The sequence below is a fragment of the Dendrobates tinctorius genome, unplaced genomic scaffold (assembly GCF_039654945.1).
Source record: "Dendrobates tinctorius isolate UK_male_01 unplaced genomic scaffold, ASM3965494v1 ptg000022l, whole genome shotgun sequence".
In the NCBI taxonomy this organism is placed as follows: Eukaryota; Metazoa; Chordata; class Amphibia; order Anura; family Dendrobatidae; genus Dendrobates; species Dendrobates tinctorius.
In genome coordinates, this window is record NW_027361690.1 from 30,778,161 (window position 1) to 30,798,458 (window position 20,298).

The window sequence follows — 20,298 nt, forward strand, 5'->3', positions numbered from 1 at the left end:
AATACCTAGCCCTCATAAACAGGAGCAGTGCCCGTGTCACCAATGGCTGTCTAACTTCCTAAATGCAGTGATTGATATTGATTGCAACATTTAGGAGGCTTCCATTCCAATCTGTGCCCCGCGACGTAATTGTGAGGTCGTGATAACAACATCAAGGTCACCAAGTTATGGAACGCCTTTTAGACAGACTATACTCAGAGCACAGTCTAAGTGTATGTGCACATGCTGCGGATTCTGCTGCGGATCCGCAGCGGATTTGGCCCTGCAGATCCACAAGCAATGTACAGTACCATGTTAGCCAATGGGATTTCAAAACCGCAGTGCCCACAGTGCGGATTTTTCTGCGTGGATTGGTGCAGTTTAAAATCCGCCGCATGTCAATTCTTTCTGTGGATTCCGCAGCGGTTTGCCACCTGTTCCATTTCCAGGTGTCAAACCGCAGGGGAAAACCACTGGCAAATCCACAGAAAAACCACAGGTCACTTTACCTGCGGTTTTACCTACAAATCCTCGCGGAAAAACCCGCAGGTGAATCCGCACTGTGTGCACTCACCCTACAAAGCTTCTGTCATTGCAGTACTGACAGGTATAATGCATTGCAGTGACCAAAGTGATAAAAGCTAAACTCCCATAGAGGGACTAGGTAAAAAAGTGAAGCAAAAGTAATGAAAAAATGGTAAAAATATTTTTTTTAAAAAGAGCTAAACAAAATAATGCATTTTTTTAAAATTATACCCATAACTACGTATTTTTATGTAATAAGAAGAATAAGCAAAAAAGTACATTATACAGTATATTTGGTATCACCACGTCTGGAACAACCTGATCTATAAAACTATCACACTAGTTAACCCCTTCAGTGAACACCGTAAAAAAAAAAACAAGGCAAAAAATAGTGCTCTTTCATCATACTGCCAAACAAAAAATGGAATAAAATGCCATAAAAAAAGACAAATATAAATAAAAATGGTATCTCTGAAAATGCCATTTTGTCCCACAAAAAGCAAGCGATCATGCAGCTCTATCAGTGGAAAAATAAAAAAGCTTTAGCTCTAAGAATATAGAGATGCAAAAACATTTTTCTTTTCAATGAAGTAGTGTTTATTCTGTAAAAGTGGTAAAACATAAAAAATTACATAAAAATGGTATCGCTGTAATTGTACTGACATGAAGAATAAAGCTGTCTTATCAATTTTACCACATGGAGAATGGCAGCAAAAGAACTCCTGAATTGCTGTTTTTTGTTCTTTCTGCCTCCCAAAAATTGGAATAGAAAGCGATCAAAAAATGTCATGTGCCTGAAAATGCCAATAATAATGTCAACTCTTCCCAAAAAAACAAGCCCTCACATGGCTCTGTTGACACAGATATAGAAAAATTATAGCTCTCAAATATGGTGATGCAAAAGCTAGTTTTTGCAAAAAAAATTCTCTTTCAATGTGTGATAGCACCCAAACATAAAAAAACTATACAGTATAAATCTGCTACTACTGTAATCACACTGACCAGAAGAATAAAGTCATCTAATCATTTATATGAGGAGCAGTGTAAAAAATAATTAGAACCAATTCTTCACCTACTATTGATTTGTTAATTTTGTCTCCTACAAATCACAGTAAGACTCAACTCAAATTTATCCTGGGCTCTACGCTGATTGCTTACAGCAGCGTTTCCATCTAAATCTCTGAAATATGTGATTCATATGGAACTCACGACGGAAGATTCCTCATAATGAGACAGTAGGAGACACTTTGGATGCCATATGGCCTATGATCCAGTGGTGTCCATCTTTTGTAAGCATGCATACAAGTGCAGTTGGCCACAGTTTTGTGCACCTCTGAAAAGAAGGACACCCACTAAACAGAGGTCAGATGGAGTACATATTAACTCTGCTGCCTCATTATGAATGAATACCTCAGGGGTTTCTTCTGAATCATATAATTAGAGATTTAGATGGAAACAGCGATGTAAGTGTTCAGCGATAGTATCACAAACTTTTTGGAGCTATTACAATGCAGGAAGGTAACCTACAATGCAATAGATGAGGCTCCAAAAAATAGGGTAATACTAATCTGGCTGCTGCTGCAGGGCACAAGCCAGAAAAAAAGCTCCTCTATCTAATCCTATATAGTGTTTGCAACCAACCAATGTATATGGATACGGATGGATGCACACTAATAGGAGAATTAATGAAAAATGAGCTGCAATAAAAGAAAAATATGTGTGAGGCAGTGACGCACGCTGAGCGGCCTACAACCAGATGTGGCTGCAGGACACACTACAGCGTGAGCTGCACTCACACAGAGACCTCTCAGACAGCCGTGAACAGTGCAGATAAGTGGGCACTAGCACTGAAAGGCTGCAGAAAGGCTCCACTGTCTACTCTTATAGTGTTTGCAACCAATGTATATGGATGCAGATGGAAGCACACTAATAGGAGAATTAATGAAAAATGAGCTGCAATAAAAGAAAAATATGTGTGAGGCAGTGACGCACGCTGAGCGGCCTAGAACCAGACGTGGCTGCAGGACACACTACAGCGTGAGCTGCACTCACACACAGAGACCTCTCGGACAGCCGTAAACAGTGCAGATAAGTGGGCACTAGCACTGAAAGGCTGCAGAAAGCTCCGCTGTCTACTCCTATAGTGTTTGCAACCAATGTATATGGATACGGATGGATGCACACTAATAGGAGAATTAATTAAAAATTTGCAGCAATTAAAGAAAAATATGTATGAGGCAGTGACGCACGCTGAGCGGCGTACAACCAGACGTGGCTGCAGGACACACTACACAGCGTAAGCTGCACTCACACAGATCTTGCAGACAGCTGTGAACAGCGCTGCAAGGCAAAAGAAAGCTACACTGATTGATAATATAGCCTGGGTAAAGCACAATATTATTTAGAAAATTGCTATCTCTAACTGTCCCTCAGAGTCTTGAACAGCAGCCTGTCCCTAACTGAATTCACAGCAGAGTGAACCCGAAATGGGCGGCGGCTTTTATAGTGCATCATGACATCATTTCAGCAGCCAATCACAGCCATGCCATTAGTTAACAAGCCTACATGCCTAACAGAATGTGCCCACACTTCTGAGGATTGTCATTGGCTGAATCAAATCAAACTGGCTCATAGCATTATGGGAACTTCCGATTCCGGTATTCGATATGCAAAAAGTATCGGAACTCAGTATCGGAATACCGATACCGCGAATATCGGCCGATACCCGATATTTGCGGTATCGGAATGCTCAACACTAGACATAGGTTAAGATTTAGCTAAAAGATAGGATTGGATATAGTGCAGTGGTGGGCACAATAAGTTCAGTAAGTAGACAGGTTTAGGATAGAAACAGTTAGTGCTCAGGAACAGCCCCAGTGTGGGAGGGGCAGGGCCAGTTACCAAAAGGAACACTTCCTGTTTAGTGGAGGGAGAGTAAGGCTATGTGCACACGCTGCAGATCCGCAGGTAAAACCGCAGCTAAAATGACCTGGGGTTTTACCTGTGGATTGGCCAGCAGTTTTCCCCTGCGGTTTGACACCTGGACAATGGAATATTATTATTATTATTTACTTATATAGCACCATTGGTTCCATGGTGCTGTACATGAGAAGGGGTTACGTACAAATTACAGATATCACTTACAGTAAACAAACTAACAATGACAGACTGATACAGAGGGGAGAGAGGACCCTGCCCTTTCGGGCTTACATGCTACAGGATGGTGGGGAAGGAGACAGTAGGTCGGTGGGTTGCAGCAGTTCCGGTGTTGGTTGAGGTGATATCACCGGTAGTGGTGAGAGAGAAGGATTTAGTGGGGTCATTGCAGGCTGTAGGCTTTCTTGAAGAGGTGGGTTTTCATGTTCCGTAAGAAGTTTCCAAATGTGGTTGATAGTCGGACTTGTTGGGGCAAAGAATTCCAGAGAATAGGGGCTATTCGGGAGAAGTCTTGGAGGCGGTTGGGTGAGGAGCGAATAAGTGTGGAGGAGAGAAGGAGGTCTTGGGCGGACCGGAGATTACGTGAGGGAAGGTATCGGGAGATTAGTTCAGAGACATATGGGGGAGACAGGTTATAGATGGCCTTGTAGGTCAGAATTAGTAATTTGAACTGGATACGCTGAGGGAATGGGAGCCAGTGAAGAGATTTGCAGAGGGGAGAAGCGGAGGAGTAGCGAGGAGAGAGATGAATTAGTCGGGCGGCAGAGTTAAGGATGGACTGGAGAGGTGCGAGGGTGTTAGCAGGGAGACCACAGAAAAGGATGTTGCAGTAGTCGAGGCGGGAGATGATGAGGGCATGCACAAGCATTTTAGTAGATTGAGGGTTGAGGAAAGGACGGATTCTGGAAATATTTTTGAGCTGGAGGCGACAGGAGGTAGAAAGAGCTTGGATGTGCGGATTGAAGGACAGGGCAGAGTCAAAGGTTACTCTGAGGCAGCGGACTTCTGGTACTGGAGAAAGTGTGATGTCATTAATTGTTATAGCTAGGTTGGGTAAAGAAGATCTGTGAGATGGAGGAAAGATGATGAGTTCAGATTTGTCTACATTGAGTTTGAGGAAGCGAGAGGAGAAGAAGGAGGATATGGCTGATAGACCCTCTGGGATTCTGGACAGCAGAGAGGTGACATCTGGGCCAGAGAGGTAGATCTGAGTGTCATCAGCATAAAGGTGGTAGTGGAATCTGTGGGACTTTATGAGTTGCCCCAGACCAAGTGTATAGATTGAGAAGAGTAGGGGTCCTAAAACAGAGCCTTGGGCGACTCCAACAGAGAGAGGGTGGGATGAGGAGGTGGTGTGGGAGTGGGAGACGCTGAATGTGCGGTTGGAAAGGTATGAGGAGATCCAGGATAGGGCAAGGCCTTTGATGCCGAAGGAGGAGAGGATCTGTAGTAGGAGGCAGTGGTCAACTGTGTCAAATGCAGAGGACAGGTCTAGAAGCAGGAGTATAGAGTATTGTCCATTTGATTTGGCTGTAAGTAGGTCGTTAGTAATTTTGGTCAGGGCTGTCTCAGTGGAGTGATGGGGGCGGAAACCAGATTGTAGATTGTCAAAGAGCAAGTTAGATGATAGGTGGGAGGAAAGCTCAGCGTGGACATGCTGTTCCAGGAGTTTGGAAGCGAATGGAAGCAATGATATTGGGCGATAGCTAGACATAGCGGTTGGGTCGAGGGTTGGCTTTTTAAGGATAGGCGTGATTGTGGCATGCTTGAAAGCAGAAAGGAAAGTACCGGACGTTAGTGATAGGTTGAAGAGGTGGGTTAGGGATGGGAGAAGTGTGGTGGTGAGGTTGGGGAGGAGGTGGGATGGGATGGGGTCAAGTGCACAGGTTGTGAAGTGCGATTTGGAGAAGAGGAGATTAAGCTCCCCTTCAGTGATGTTGGAGAGTGAGGTGATGGGGTTTGGGCATTGGTCTGGTATACAAAGGGGTTGTGGTGGTTGAGTGATGAACACTTGCCTTGTTTGGTCAATCTTGTTTTTGAAGTGTGTGGCAAAGTCCTCGGCAGAGATGAGGGAGGTTGGAGGAGGCAGTGGTGGGCGGAGGAGGGAGTTAAAAGTTTTGAATAACTGTTTTGGGTTGTAAGATAGGGAAGATACGAGGGTTGTGAAGTAGGCCTGTTTAGCAGAGGTGAGGACAGATTTGAAATCGAGTGTTGCCTGTTTGAATGTGGTGAAGTCGTCTTGCAAATTTGTTTTCTTCCAGCGCCACTCTGCAATCCTGGACACTTGCCGGAGCTTTTTAGTGGTGTTATTGTGCCAGAGTTGTCTGTTGATACGTCGCATTCCGCCATGAACGAGAGGGGCAACCGTGTCAATAGCTGATGCGAGAGTGGCAATGTAGAAAGCAGTGGCACTGTCTGTGTCATGGAGTGAGGATATGGATGCCAGTGGTAGAATAGAGTCAGAGAGCGCGTGGGTGTCTAGGTGTGCAAGGTTTCTGCGGGGGTGTGCATGTTGCTGGACATGGATGCCAGGTGAGGAGGACAGGGATGAGAAAGTGAGTAGTTGATGGTCAGACAGAGGGAGAGGGGAGTTGGTGAAGTTAGAAAGAGAGCAGAGACGGGTGAAGACCAGGTCTAATGTGTGTCCATCTGTGTGGGTGGCTGAGGAGGACCAGTGAGTAAGTCCAAAGGATGAAGTAAGGGACAGGAGTTTGGAGGCTGCTGACTGAAGGGTATCAGTGGGGATGTTGAAGTCACCCATGATGATAGTGGGGGTGTCAGTTGAAAGAAAATGAAGAAGCCAGGTAGAGAATTGGTCAATGAAGGCAGTGGTCGGGCCTGGAGGTCGGTATATGACGACCACTTGGAGGTTGGAGGGAGAGTAGATGCGGACAGAGTGGACTTCAAAAGAGGGGAGGATTAGGGAGGGAAGAGGTGGGATTGGGTTGAAGGTGCAGTTGGAAGAAAGGAGAAGACCCACTCCTCCACTGTGTCTGTTGCCAGGGCGAGGAGTGTGGGTAAAGTGGAGGCCGCCGTAACACAGCGCAGCAGGGGAGGCGGTGTCAGAGGGTGTCAGCCATGTTTCTGTGAGGCCGAGGAAGGCAAGATTGTGAGAGAGAAAGAGGTCATGAATCAAATGGAGCTTATTGCATATGGAGGGGGCATTCCAAAGTGAACCCGAGAGAGGGAGCAGGGGGTTGGGTGTCAATGGCCCAGGTTTTAAGTTGGAAAGATTGTGGTAGTTCTTATTAAAAAAGGGAGCGGTAGGAAGGGGAAGTAGTGGGGGGTGAGAGCTGTGGGCGTCCAGGATTGGGAGATATGTCGCCAGCAGTGAGGAGAAGCAGAGAAAGGGAGAGCAAATGGGAGAAGGAGAGTGGGCAGCTTGTTTTATGTTTCAGCGGAATCCACTGAAAGAATTGACATGTCAATTCTTTCTGCGGATTCAAAACCGCAACTTTTCCGCAGTTGAAAACCCACAGCATGTGCACTGCGGATTGTAAATCACATAGACTTACATTGTACTGTACACTGTCTGCAGAACTGTTGCGGATCCGCAGAGGCCAAATTCACAGTGGATCCGCAGCAGTACCCGCAGCGTGTGCACATAGCCTATGAGATTAGATGGATACAGCACAGTAGATGGAGGTCTGAGGGCATGAGGAGCATGGGCTGTTCAGCAGCAAGAGAAATGTAACGTGCTGCTGCAGTGCAGTACAGCGCAACCTCCACCAGGGGGTGGTGGTGAGGGAAGAGAGATTGCACGCACACACACACAGCATAGTAACACAGAGCAACAGCACAGGTGTCACAGGTAATGAAAGAGTGGTCAGACTAGCCGAAGTCAGCAACTGTCAGGAGCAGAAGTACCAAGGAAGACAGCAAGTGCATAGTCAGGGATGAGTGAGAAGTCAGGACCTATCAGGAACGTGGTATCAGAAATGTAAGACGTAAGCCGTTGTCAGGGTACAAGCCAGAGGGTCAAAAAGCCAGTTGGAAAGCGTGGTATCAGAAATGAAAAAACCAGAAGCAGAGTCCAGAGATCAAGCCGAGTCATACAAAAGTCCAGGTAATCAGGGGCAGAAGGAACACTAAAGGAATACAGGTCAGAGGCAGTAGCTTGGAAGCTTGCAGTATAGCTGATGCTGGCCTGCAGGCTGCAGAGGACTGAAATAGCCCAGCCAACTCCAGAACGAGGAAAAGGGGATTAACCCCCACATGACCAGTCCAAAGAGAAGACAGCAGAAAGCATACTCTGCACTGGATCATGACAAGAACTGAAAAGATTGATTTGTACGGAACGTGAGGAGAGGAGGACTAAGGATCAGGGTTAGAGCAGAACCCTTCCCAAGTTCACAGCGCATGGCCAGGGTCCGGTCCCTGAGGTTGTATGGATACTAATGGTCCTGCAGCAGACACCGGAGGAATAGAAGTTGTCACGACTTTATTCCCACACAAGACTTGGGGGCACAACAGCAACGATAGTGAGCCGGGACTTGGTAACAAGGAGTCCCCGAAGCAGGCTACAGCTGTCTGCTGTACAAGTAAAGTTCATAGGAACATCTGACAGGAGGAACTCCAGTGTAACTCAGTACTGGGAGTACTTCACTAAAGGCGCTAAGAGGGAGACGTTCAGAAAAGGCACATATGTTGGCGGAGTGTTGGAACGGAGTACTTCATCTTCCCTGGAGGTTGGCTGAGCCCCTGACCCGGAGGACATGGCACGGATGCGGGCACCTGTATGCTCAACAGACTATGAGTAAAGCTTTGGAACTATATGCCCTGGTGTCCTCCGCTTATTCCTGCGCCAACACACTCAGCACTGCTACATCTTCGTGCCTGACACCGCACCATCTACGTCTCCTCCCTATCTCTTCACCTACACTGCCCTGGGACTACAGCCCTACCTGTGGAGGGCCACACCATCATTGCTGCACCACACCATCTGTCCCAGAGGATCTGTCTGCAGCGTCGGCTTAACATCTTCATTGCTGAACACCACAGGTGGCGTCATGAATCATTCACTCAGAAACTTTAATCAGCATTCGCACACTCAACATTTCCCCCCTTTTACAATGGACACCCAGGGCCACGGACCTGGTCATAGCTACCGTGACAACTCCTATTGAAATCCACCGGGCCCGGCTCCGCGTACCCCGCCAACCTGGCGAGACCCTGGGGGCGCTCCACATACATGTGGCAATACCATTAAAGACGAGCGATAATACATATTTCTATGTAGCAGTACCGCAGATGTTAATCATAAACATTATAACTCAGCAATATATATATAATAACATAGGAGGGACAAATCTGAGGAAGGGAAGGAAGAAAGACATCATACCGAATGTCACTTCCTTACACCCTCTGTGATTGCAATTGTTACCCTCTTGAATAAAACAAATATTTTCTTTGTTTTAAAGCAAGCTACACCCAGCTTTCCCGATGGCGGATCCACAGGACTCAGCTTTCCTGACAAAGATCGAGCACGGCTTCTTCTAACAGGCATATGCACGCAACTTCTCTAACCGAAACTGCTACCCATCTTCTCTAAACAGTCAGTGATTCATTACCAACAACTAAGGTAAAAATTTATTGTTAAAACATCATGTCCTTTATGAGTTTTTTGCGGCATCTGTGTGGTGTATACTTTTACCAACAACATTCATATGTTTATCTACTGGTGAAAACTAGCAACTATAGGTTCCTATAACACCCATTAGATCAAGGTGACATCATCGCTTTGTTGATATTGTTTTTGTATTTTACACTATAACATTAGTACACTGTTTTTACATCACACACCACCTACTTAGTGTTGCCCTGGTGTTGGCACACACGTCACAGCAGTATCTAACCGTGTGGTAGTTCAATTGGTTTTCAAGCGCCATTTGTTTTTTTATTTATTTTTAAAGCCAGCTCTGCCTACCTTAACCTTCCATGCTAAGCACCAGCCCTCCGGTGCCCTGTGGTAAATAAAGCCCTGGCTATGGGTAAACGGATGGTAGCCGTTCTTCAATACTGTTTTGTCACTTGCATCTGTACAGCATATTTAAAGTTTTTTGTTTGTTTTTCTCCCTATTTCTATTACTAAGCTGTGATATCCTCTCACTAAATAGGTTCCCCACCAAATGATTGCTGCATTCCCTGCCTCGACTTTTATACTGTGTGATGTGCAATACCATGTGATGTGATAGCTACAAGAAATTATTGGGATTTCCTCCTGGTCATGCCCTAGATGTGTGGCTGATGCACTCTTCCACATTGGGCAAAGTGGCAGCAAGCATTTTTGGCAAGTCACAAATCGAATAGCAAATTGTTCAAATTCACTGGATTTAGCAAATTTCCTAAAATTTGACCTAAATTCATTAAGCATCAAATCGACTCGCTCATCTATACTTATAAAACATACATGTATGTATTCTTAATTTAAAAACCAAGACTCTGTGAATTACCTGGTGTCTGACATTTCTGCTGAACCTAGTCTTAAGGTACTGTCACACTTAGGCTGGTTTCACATTCGCGCTTTTTAAGCGCACGCACGGCCGGGGGTAGCTCCGCCCCCGAGCCGGCTCTCTGCCTGGCGTGCCCGCCCCTTCCTTGTAGCGCCGCCTCCTAGCGCACAGCGGCGCCTGCGATCGGCGCACCCTATCTTTAGCATAGGGTGCGCAGATCGTGCGCAGGCCGTGCGCTAGTTGCGCTTTGACCTGCGCTGCGCACTTTTGACGGTGCGCCGTGCGCGCCAAAATCCGAAAAGTTTGATTTTGGCGCGCACGGCGCACCGTCAAAAGTGCGCAGCGCAGGTCAAAGCGCAACTAGCGCACGGCCTGCGCACGATCTGCGCACCCTATGCTAAAGATAGGGTGCGCCGATCGCAGGCGCCGCTGTGCGCTAGGAGGCGGCGCTACAAGGAAGGGGCGGGCACGCCGGGCAGAGAGCCGGCTCGGGGGCGGAGCTACCCCCGGCCGTGCGTGCGCTTAAAAAGCGCGAATGTGAAACCAGCCTTAGCGATGCACCAGCGATCCCGACCAGCGATATGACGCGGTCAGGATCGCTGGTGCATCGCTAAGTGGTCGCTAGTGAGCTGCCACACAGGCAGATCTCACCAGCGACATCGCAGGGGTCGGGGGTCGTTACTTACCTGTCAGACGAGGCGATCCTGACGTCCTCCCGCCCGCGTCCACGTGTCGCTCGTCTCCACAGCAGGAAGCCCAGCAGGAAGCTGACGACGAGAAACGGTCCTGGACGTTCTCGCGCGATCAGCGATAACCAGCAGGGGAGCAGTCGGAGGTAAGTATCAGACACAGCGATATTGCTAGCAATATCGCTATAACGTCATAAAAACCAGTTATAGCAATATTGCTAGCGATATCTCTTAGTGTGACAGGCCCTTAAGGACGCTTGGCTATCAATGAGCAAAAGTGCTGAACTAGTGCTGGACTTCTGCAAAGAAAATCTATTTCATGTCAATGAAGACGTGTGAAGATTAGACAGCACTACATGCTTCATTTTGAGTAAATTACCCTCTGTAGTGCTAGAAAAAGAAATCTGTGGCAGAATAATGGAGCAATTCCTTGTGTCCCAGAATAGATGTAGAATCTCCTGCTGGTGATCATTTCTTCACAGTGATGAGCACAGATCTGCCATGTCTGTCTAGCCACCTTCCTATGAATTGAGTGAGCACCAAAATAGCATAAAATGCAGCTTTTTTAACAACATAAAAACATTTCACTGGAGATATAATTCTAGAATTTGATCATCTGCTGTTGTACAAGAGATAACTAAGGCTGGGTTTACATGACACATTTGCAGCCGTTAAGCGATCGCCCATCAGGTACATGTAAGTCGATTGGCAGCCGTTTGATGACCTGTTTAGACAGGCTGACCAAAACTATGTGCACGCTATGATCATTGATATAATCGTTCTGTGCCCACAGAATATACTGCTATCGGCAACACATATCCTGTTTATACAGGACGATGACCTGCTGATAATGATTTAAGCCTGTTTAAAAAGCATTTTGCCCAACAACCTAGCGTTTTGCTCATTTGATATGTGTTTACTGGTCTGTTTAGATGGGCCAACTGATAGCAGTGAGAATTCCTACAAACACCTGTACTACTGACCTTAAAGAGGTTGACCACTACTTTTTTATTGATGGCCTGTGTTCCCACAGCATCCGAGAACTTCTGGCTGGCTCCATTAACAGCTGATCAGCTGGGGTGCTATACCCCCTCCCATCAGATATTGATCCCTCCTTTAAGGTCACATATAGACATATTGGTTTGAGGTGATGGAGCAATATAAAAAATAAAGGATATTGCCTAAAATGAAAAAATATGAAAACTTTGATGCTGGTGGTAGCCCCATGCCTACAGGGTTCCTGTGCTTCTGGAACTACAGCATACTATTGTGTTACCAAGGGAGTTTTTAGAGGTGGGCACCTATTTTATAGTCATCACCGTCTTTTTAGAACTGAAACTGAACTAATGCCAGAGTTGAATTTATATGAATGTAGTATACTTGGTACACCTTGGCATCCTTTAGACATCCATTGGTGTCTTATGTGGTCTATCCGTGTTTTCCAAGGACAAAACTCCTATCCATTACGGTATATTATTTTGGTCTTTTCACATGCATGATCCTTGCAGATCATTGGTTGGCAAATAAAAACAGGGATTTATCTAATTTTTAAAAAGGTAATATTTGGTGTTTAAACAGTCTATACTATCTAGGACCTCTCCATGCAACTACTCTACCTAATTGGGGGGGGGGCAAATTTCCAGAATAGGATTTTGTATGGCAGTGATCTGATTGGCTAATCTTTCTTTTTTGCCATTTCCTTAAAAACCATTAATAATTAAATCATAGGGATGTTCTAGTAGAATCATATGGGCATGCATAGAAATCTTAGATCTTAGCAAAACTCCACAGCTCACTTTGTTTTAGAAACCAGACTTACAGGGATAAAAAGTTGCTTTGATAAGACTTAGAAAAACCTAAATTGAACCATCATGAATGGTATCATAACTGTATTCTCCTTATGTTGGAAACAATAACAATCATATTTGGGATTCCTTTGCTGCATTGAGTTTAGCATGAGGTGCAACTGCAAAGTTGTTGATGTGAGAAGGAACCAGCACCAAACAGTGTGCTTCATACATAGAAAAACTTTTTCAGGAGACCAGAAGATTATGGACTTCATGATCACAGGTGCTACACCTATTAATGAACAGCGGCGTAGAAATCCAGCCAAAGAGAAGAAAAGGTGGCACTCAGAGATTCAATAGAGATTCAATAGAAAATTCTTCTTTATTATACAAAATTAGTACATAGATGCAGGGGATCAGGTACAGAAGTGGACGACGGCCGTTTCGCTTCAGTCAGATACTTCAACGCAATGGCGGATCTTAATAGGGGCGGATGGGGCGGTCGCCCCGGGCCCAAGGTTTTTTGGGGGCCCAGGGGCAGGGGCAGGGGTGGGCTCTCTGCCACCCGGACCGCTCCCCCAGCACCAGTACAGGGCCAGCCGTGCCCTGTGCTGTGACGCCACCGGCAGCAGACAGCCGCCCGCGTCACATTCTATGAGGGGCCGGGAGCTGTGCACGGCTGTCACCTTGACGGCTGCTCAGCTCCGGCTCCCTCCGGCTGTACTTCCGGGTCAGATGTCGGGCGTGCGCGATGACGTCATCGTACACGCGCCGACATGTCCCGGAGGATGCTGAAAGGAGAGGCGCTGCTGGGGAGCGAGCCGGCTGTGAGGTAAGTATGGGGAACTTTTTTTATTTTTTTTTATTTATAAAATGAATTAAATGGGGGAGGGGGTGAGTGGGGACTGTACACAATGAAGGGGGGGTGACTGGGGCCTGTATATGATGACGGGGGGGTGACTGGGGGATGTATATGATGAAGGGGGGTGAGTGGGGGCTGTATATGATGAAGGGGGGGTGACTGGGGGCTGTATATGATGAAGGGGGGTGACTGGGGGCTGTATATGATGAAGGGGGGTGACTGGGGGCTGTATATGATGAAGGGGGGTGACTGGGGGCTGTATATGATGAAGGGGGGTGACTGGGGGCTGTATATGATGAAGGGGGGTGACTGGGGGCTGTATATGATGAAGGGGGTGAGTGGGGGCTGTATATGATGAAGGGGGGGTGACTGGGGGCTGTATATGATGAAGGGGGGGTGACTGGGGGCTGTATATGATGAAGGGGGGTGACTGGGGGCTGTATATGATGAAGGGGGGTGACTGGGGCCTGTATATGATGACGGGGGGGTGACTGGGGGCTGTATATGATGACGGGGGGGTGACTGGGGGCTGTATATGATGACGGGGGGTGACTGGGGGCTGTATATGATGACGGGGGGTGACTGGGGCCTGTATATGATGATGGGGGGTGACTGGGGGCTGTATATGATGATGGGGGGGTGACTGGGGGCTGTATATGATGACGGTCGGTGACTGGGGGCTGTATATGATGAAGGGGGGTGACTGGGGTTGTACAGGATGAAGGGGGTGAGTGGGGGCTTCACAGGATGAAGGGGGATGAGTGGGGGCTTCACGTGATGAAGGGGGGTGAGTGGGGCTGCATATGATGAAGGGGGGGTGAGTGGGGCTGCACATGATGAAGTGGGGGGTGAGTGGGGCTGCACATGATGAAGTGGGGGATAAGTGGGGCTGCACATGATGAAGTGGGGGATAAGTGGGGCTGCACATGATGAAGTGGGGGATAAGGGGGACTGCACATGATGAATTAAGGGGTAAGTGGGACTGCACATGATGAATTAAGGGGTAAGTGGGACTGCACATGATGAATTAAGGGGTAAGTGGGACTGCACATGATGAATTAAGGGGTAAGTGGGACTGCACATGATGAATTGTGGGTAAGGGGAACTGCACATGATGAATTAAGGGGTAAGTGGGACTAAACATGATGAATTGGGGGTAAGAGGGACTGAAGATGATGAATTGGGGGTAAGGGGGACTGCACATGATGAATTGGGGGTAAGGGGCACAGCACATGAAGTGGGGGTAAGGGGACTGCACATGATGTGGGGGTAAAATTAACTGCACATGATGATGGGGGAGTGGGGCTGCACATGAAGTTGGGGGGGAAGGGGACTGCACATGATGAAATGGAAGGGGGGATAAGGGGCTGCAAATGATGAAGCGGCACTGCAGATGAAGTGAGTGGGTGATAGGGGACTGCAATGGATGAAGTAAGGGGACTTCAAATTAAAGTGGGGACATTAAAGTGGATCCCCTATGGCCAGGATCACGTTGGGCGATTTTGTGCGTATTGGCCGTAGGCCTACAGCTTATGTGCAACGTCTTTTTAGGCCATGTCCACACGTGGTGGAATGGTGGCAGGTTTTCCGTATGGACCCGCAGCAAACCAAGTGCTGCGGTCCGTACGGCTGTCAATTCCTGCACGGGGACCGCAGCGCTCAGGTGGGAAGGGGGGTACAGGGGCCCAGGTTTTATGAACAGCCCCGGGCCCATAGTCCACTTAATCCGCCACTGCTTCAACGGGTCCATTCTTGGACCCGTTGAAGCGTCTGACCGATGCGAAATGGCCGTCGTTCATTTCTGTATCCGATCCCCTGCATCCATGTACTAATTTTGTATAATAAAGAAGAATTTTCTCTTGGATTACCCAGTGCCACCTTTTGTTCTCTGTGGCTGGATTTTTGCAACTGGAAAGTTGTTATTGTCAAAGAAAAATCTTTACAATTTGAATTGTGGATTTTGTAATATTTAGCTTTCAGATTTTATTTTATTTATATATAAGTATAAAATGATAATGAAATTTTTAGTGATTCTGCCCAGCTAGAGAAAAAGAAAGATAATAGATACATGATGTATAATGTCTTAAGCAGAAGAGAACCCTGGGGCACTGCTCCATGGAATCAAAATAATGTAGGAAGTTATATTTTAGGGCATATTTAGTTAAGCCATTAAAAAGCATATAACAAGGCAGAAAATAACCCTGTCATTTCCCAATGCATGCATCAATCATGACATTCCTCCAAACACCTCCAGTTTTGTATGCTGACCCTGAGCAGCTGCCATAGTAACAGCTAGCCTGCAAAAAGCAGAATACCATGCACTTTTATCTGTTTTGTGACATTCCTAAAAATAGAACAGCTCATAATCTAAAACTTGCAACTGCAGATGAAAAGAATATTACTTCTTTGGAAAAACATGGAGAGATCTGAAATTCCGATTTGCAAGCCACACTGGTAATGCTTATAGCAAAAATCAAAACATAAGGACATGCTGACAAGTGTGTGGGCGGCAGCAAAATTTAACATAATCCACTGAATGAAGTGTTTAAATAATAGGAGAAGAAAAAAAAATAATTGTTTGCTTAACATGTTCAGTGCTGACACTTGGTAATTAGCTCAATGCATTGTTATGATTTCTTTGCTGTTTTTAGGATTTGCTTTTTCAAATCCGCAGCTTTGAATTTATGTGTAAAGTGTCAGCTATGTTATTCACTCTTAGAAAGATAATTAGCAATACACTTATTTACTAGTATTAATTCAGCAATAATTGTCATACAGTCACATGAGGGAGTGATGCACTTCAGCAAATTAGATTTAATGATTGCTTCCTGATCATATTTTATTCCGAGGCACATACAATTCAGCCTCCTGCTATGGAAAAGTGGTGAAATCTGCTAGCGGGGGGATTTTGATGAAATATTTAGACATGATTTTACTGTAGACAATATACACCTAATATACCCTGTCTCATCTGTCAATCACAGGAGTGTATACAATACCATTATCTATGGAATAGAATGGGGAGGTGTTGCCGGTAGCAACCAATTATATTACACTTTTTTATTTTTATTTTTTATTTTTTTATAGTTAAAAGAAGGAAGTGATTGAATGGCTTTGTCTTGTGGGTAACACCTACGCTATTCATGAAGATGCTGTTTCATACATAGAATCAAAAATCGGTGTTTGCAATTATGCTTACGGAAATAAAAATCTATTCTTTATAGTATACACATGTATATGATCTTAAAGGAGTTGTCCAGGGCCATTTCATTTTTGTTTTTTTACTAAGGGTGTAAAAACTAACAGGAAGGTATTTGCTAACAGAGGCAACCACCAGTCTGATCTACCTTGCACCAGCTCAGAGCAGTCACCTACCGTGCCAGCCGGTGATTCAGCTGCTGCATGTATACAAAGCAGCTCATCTTATTCCGGGCTTCTCTGTCTATGGAGCATGTCTGCTGACGTCATGCTGACTGACAACTGGCTCCCCACAGTTAAGCAGCAGGGAACCGGTTGTCAATCAGCATGACAACAGCAGTCACTTCACATCAAGAGTGCCGAACGGAAGAGAAACCACTAATATGCTGACACGAAGTGCTGGCAGAGATCAGTGTCGGGCACAACAGGTAGTTAGTTATCAACTACCTGACTGTTCATTCTTAGGCCCATTGTACAAAAAAATAGTCCTGATAAATCCTTTAAGGGGCAGAATATTTCAATCAGGTAAGTTGATGGTATCTTCAAAATGAATTGGTACAGTTAGTGGGACCAGGCAAGGAATTCAGAAAATACCTACCATCATCCCTGAAGTTCATCTGATACTTGCCAGACAATCACCCCTTTAATCACTCCCACTAATTGCTAGCATTCTTACATACGTCCATTTCCAGTTGTCAATGCAGGGCCACATGTCTATTTTGCCACATATGTGCACCAGTTATTTGTCTCTTTGTCTACATTACTCATCTTCTATATAAATATACATTGGCAGTGCAGTACAAAACTACTAAAAACTGCACCACACATCCAGTGGCGCCCTAAGTTGTCATCTACTCACCTTCCGCTTTCCCAAGCTTGGCTTGTGTCACCTGACATCCACTGTAGCACTGCAGACAATGCTGTTGGGAAGGCTTCTAGCTGCAACCGACTACCTCACCTGAATTGATGATAGTTCTGGCTCCAAGGTTTTTGTGGACCCTTAGGCTGTGAGCACACAATGAGTTTTTGACTGCAAATTTTCTCTGCTTCGAAAACGTTGCATCTTACAGTTCCTGCAGAGTGGATGGGATTTACAGAAATCTGCTCACTGTGCTTTTTTTTACTCAGCATAAACTGACCTGCAGTGTGTATTTCAAATCCACAACAAGTCAAGTTCACTTGTGGCTACGTTGCGTTTTATGTGCAGATTTTTCCCATAGACTTGCTCTGGATGTGGAAAATCTGCAGCTAAAAAAAGGCACATGAGTTTTTATTGTTTTTCTGTGGCGATAATGCATTAAAAACACATGTAATCAGCACATGACTGTGTAACATGGCGTAGGGTGGTAGCTGTGTGTGAGGAACTAATTTCTAAGGTCACGGCACGTTACTTTAAAGTGGAGGTCCTGGCTGGGACTGTGGACTTGTGCTGCTACTTGGGGTGCTATGACCTTGCAGGCCACATGTTACCAATGACTTTGGTTGGCCAGGATCAGATATTGACGAATTCAATGAGGGAGACCACCAGTCCAAAATAAACTCTTTAATGAATGATAACTTTGTGGGAACGTTTCCTTCATGATGTAGAGTATTTTTCACACAATTTATTTTCCTTCTTCTTTACTTGCTTGTTTCACTATCTTCGTTGTTTCACTCTACTTCACCACAATCCAGCTCAGTACTACAGTCCAGCTAACAAGAGTCCTATTCTCAACCTTCAGTTCCACGTCTTCTTTCCCCTCTAGAGAACTATGTTGCCAGCATGGCCCATACTTAACTTCGCTGCTACTGATGCCCTGGATCTCCTGCCCAGAGCACTTTCTTCGTCTTAGGTACTCTGCCCTGTCTTGGTCTGTTACCTCTCCGAATTATATATTCTGTGCCATACCGCTAGGCATTCTCTACGGGGACCCATCTCCGATTGATCACTCTATCTTTTGGTCTCTTCTTTCCCCTAGGATCTCACTATCCTCTGTCACAGTCTCATCTCACATTAAGGACACCCACGACATGCGGGATTTCTCACTGGCCAGACCTTAGGTCTGCTTTCTATACACACTGGACCCTAGCTCACATCTTGACCGAAATCTATTTCTGTCCCTTCAGCTTAGCACCTCCCTCTCTGAGCTATTCCAACTGTTAACCCTAAATCTCCTTACAGTTAGGCAATGTACAACATTAACACCATTAACGCATGACACGGCTCACATTACACAATACAACATTACACATATTTTTCAAGAGGGAACGTGGACAATATGTCCATCTCCTTACAACTGTATCAATAAAGTTTTGTTATAGCCAAATACCAGCAAGTATTAAAAACAAAAGCAGCTTTGTTTAAAACATAACATACCAAAAAGAAACAAAAAATGCAGCAACAAAAATGCAATAAAAATGCACGCTAAAAAGACGCAATAAAAAAATGCAAGTAACATAATTTACAGGTGCAACATCAAGAACTCACCAAAAGCTCATCGTAGGAATGTAGCCATGGAATTTAATGTGTAATTTTGAACTGTGGCATGGATCAAAATTGGACATGTCCCATTTTTTTCATTTGTGGACACATGACTTTGCAAATAAAACATATACCATAAATGTGAACAGTCACATAGACAATAGTGGGTCCATGCTCTATCTATGAGGAACACAGATAGAACACGTACATGAAACACGGACCTCTGACTGAGCATTTATAGTTGTGGACAATGTACAACTGTCCAAAACTATTACATATTTTATCCCAAATCCAACAGAGCCCTAGGTTTCCTCGTGTCTCTTGACTCGACTGTATGGATTTTGGACTGACAAAAATCTATCCCCGGAAAATCTCTATTAACCCTTTATATGCTCTATAGTTTAGGAGCCACACAGCTTAACACATCAGCCCAAACACATATATGCCGTGCATACTAACAATTTGCCAGCTATAATTTCACTCTAAGAAAAATATATTTTCCTGTAGTGATTCAACAGCGGAATCACAGCTAGTAATTACTGCTACCAGCAATTTCAGAACAATTTTTTAAACTGTCTCTAAGGTCAGGATATACTTCCTGCATCAGAATGAAGCCTGTTGCTGAGGATATTTTACTTCTTTTTTTTTATTATTAATTATACCCTTCACCATTGAAGGCTGCTACTTGCAAAACTTAAGTGACAACCAAGTTTGGCTTTAGGGGTTGTTTAAATTGTATTTATATGGGGATTTTTTTTTTGTTTGCTGCTATCATATTTTATATGATTTGCAACTTCCCAATTATACACTGGATAAGGATACTAATACAAGTTTTAGATGTGCTGGTTTTTAAACCAAATCATGTACTAATTCATGTTTTTCCACTATTAAAGGGCTATTTACACCTTGGTCTTTCAAGGCTTAGATGGGAATAACTGCTTCTAAGTCCCAATCCCCAGAGGTGGGGTTAAAAAAACAGTGCAGCTGCCTTATGTTGTTTGTGTAAGTCCCATAGAAATTAATCAGTTATGGAAACAACATAGGAAAACAAACTATACTATTTCTATAACTCCTATGCATTTCTATGGTAGTTGAGCAAACAATGTGGCGCAGTTGCATTCGGTAGCTTTTGTAACCCCTCCTCTGTGGGCCGGGCCTAGAAGCAGTTATTGCCATTTTGGCCATGTATTGTTAAAATAGATGATAAAGCTAACAAAGGCATTCCAACAAGGCAGATGACAATTGCCTCATATTATGTGGAAATTTCTTTACTTACTTGAAATATGGCAATCAGAATATATCCCAGAATCAATAAACCCTCTGCAGTAATCTAGTACATGAAGCTGGTCTTATATCTTTAAATAAGACACCATGGCCTGGGATATAACAAAGAGCAGAAAACTGAATG

General features: G+C 45.0%; 1 long non-coding RNA gene across 1 annotated transcript in view; it reads left to right on the forward strand.

Moving 5' to 3' along the window:
- The window catches only part of LOC141083951 (uncharacterized), a 184,923-nt gene extending 174,966 nt beyond the window's left edge, over positions 1 to 9,957 (forward strand). Inside the window, exon 3 of the long non-coding RNA XR_012230864.1 lies at positions 8,862 to 9,957. This is a non-coding gene — a long non-coding RNA (uncharacterized lncRNA). The remainder of the gene's footprint in view (positions 1 to 8,861) is intronic.
- Positions 9,958 to 20,298: the final 10,341 nt, after the last annotated feature.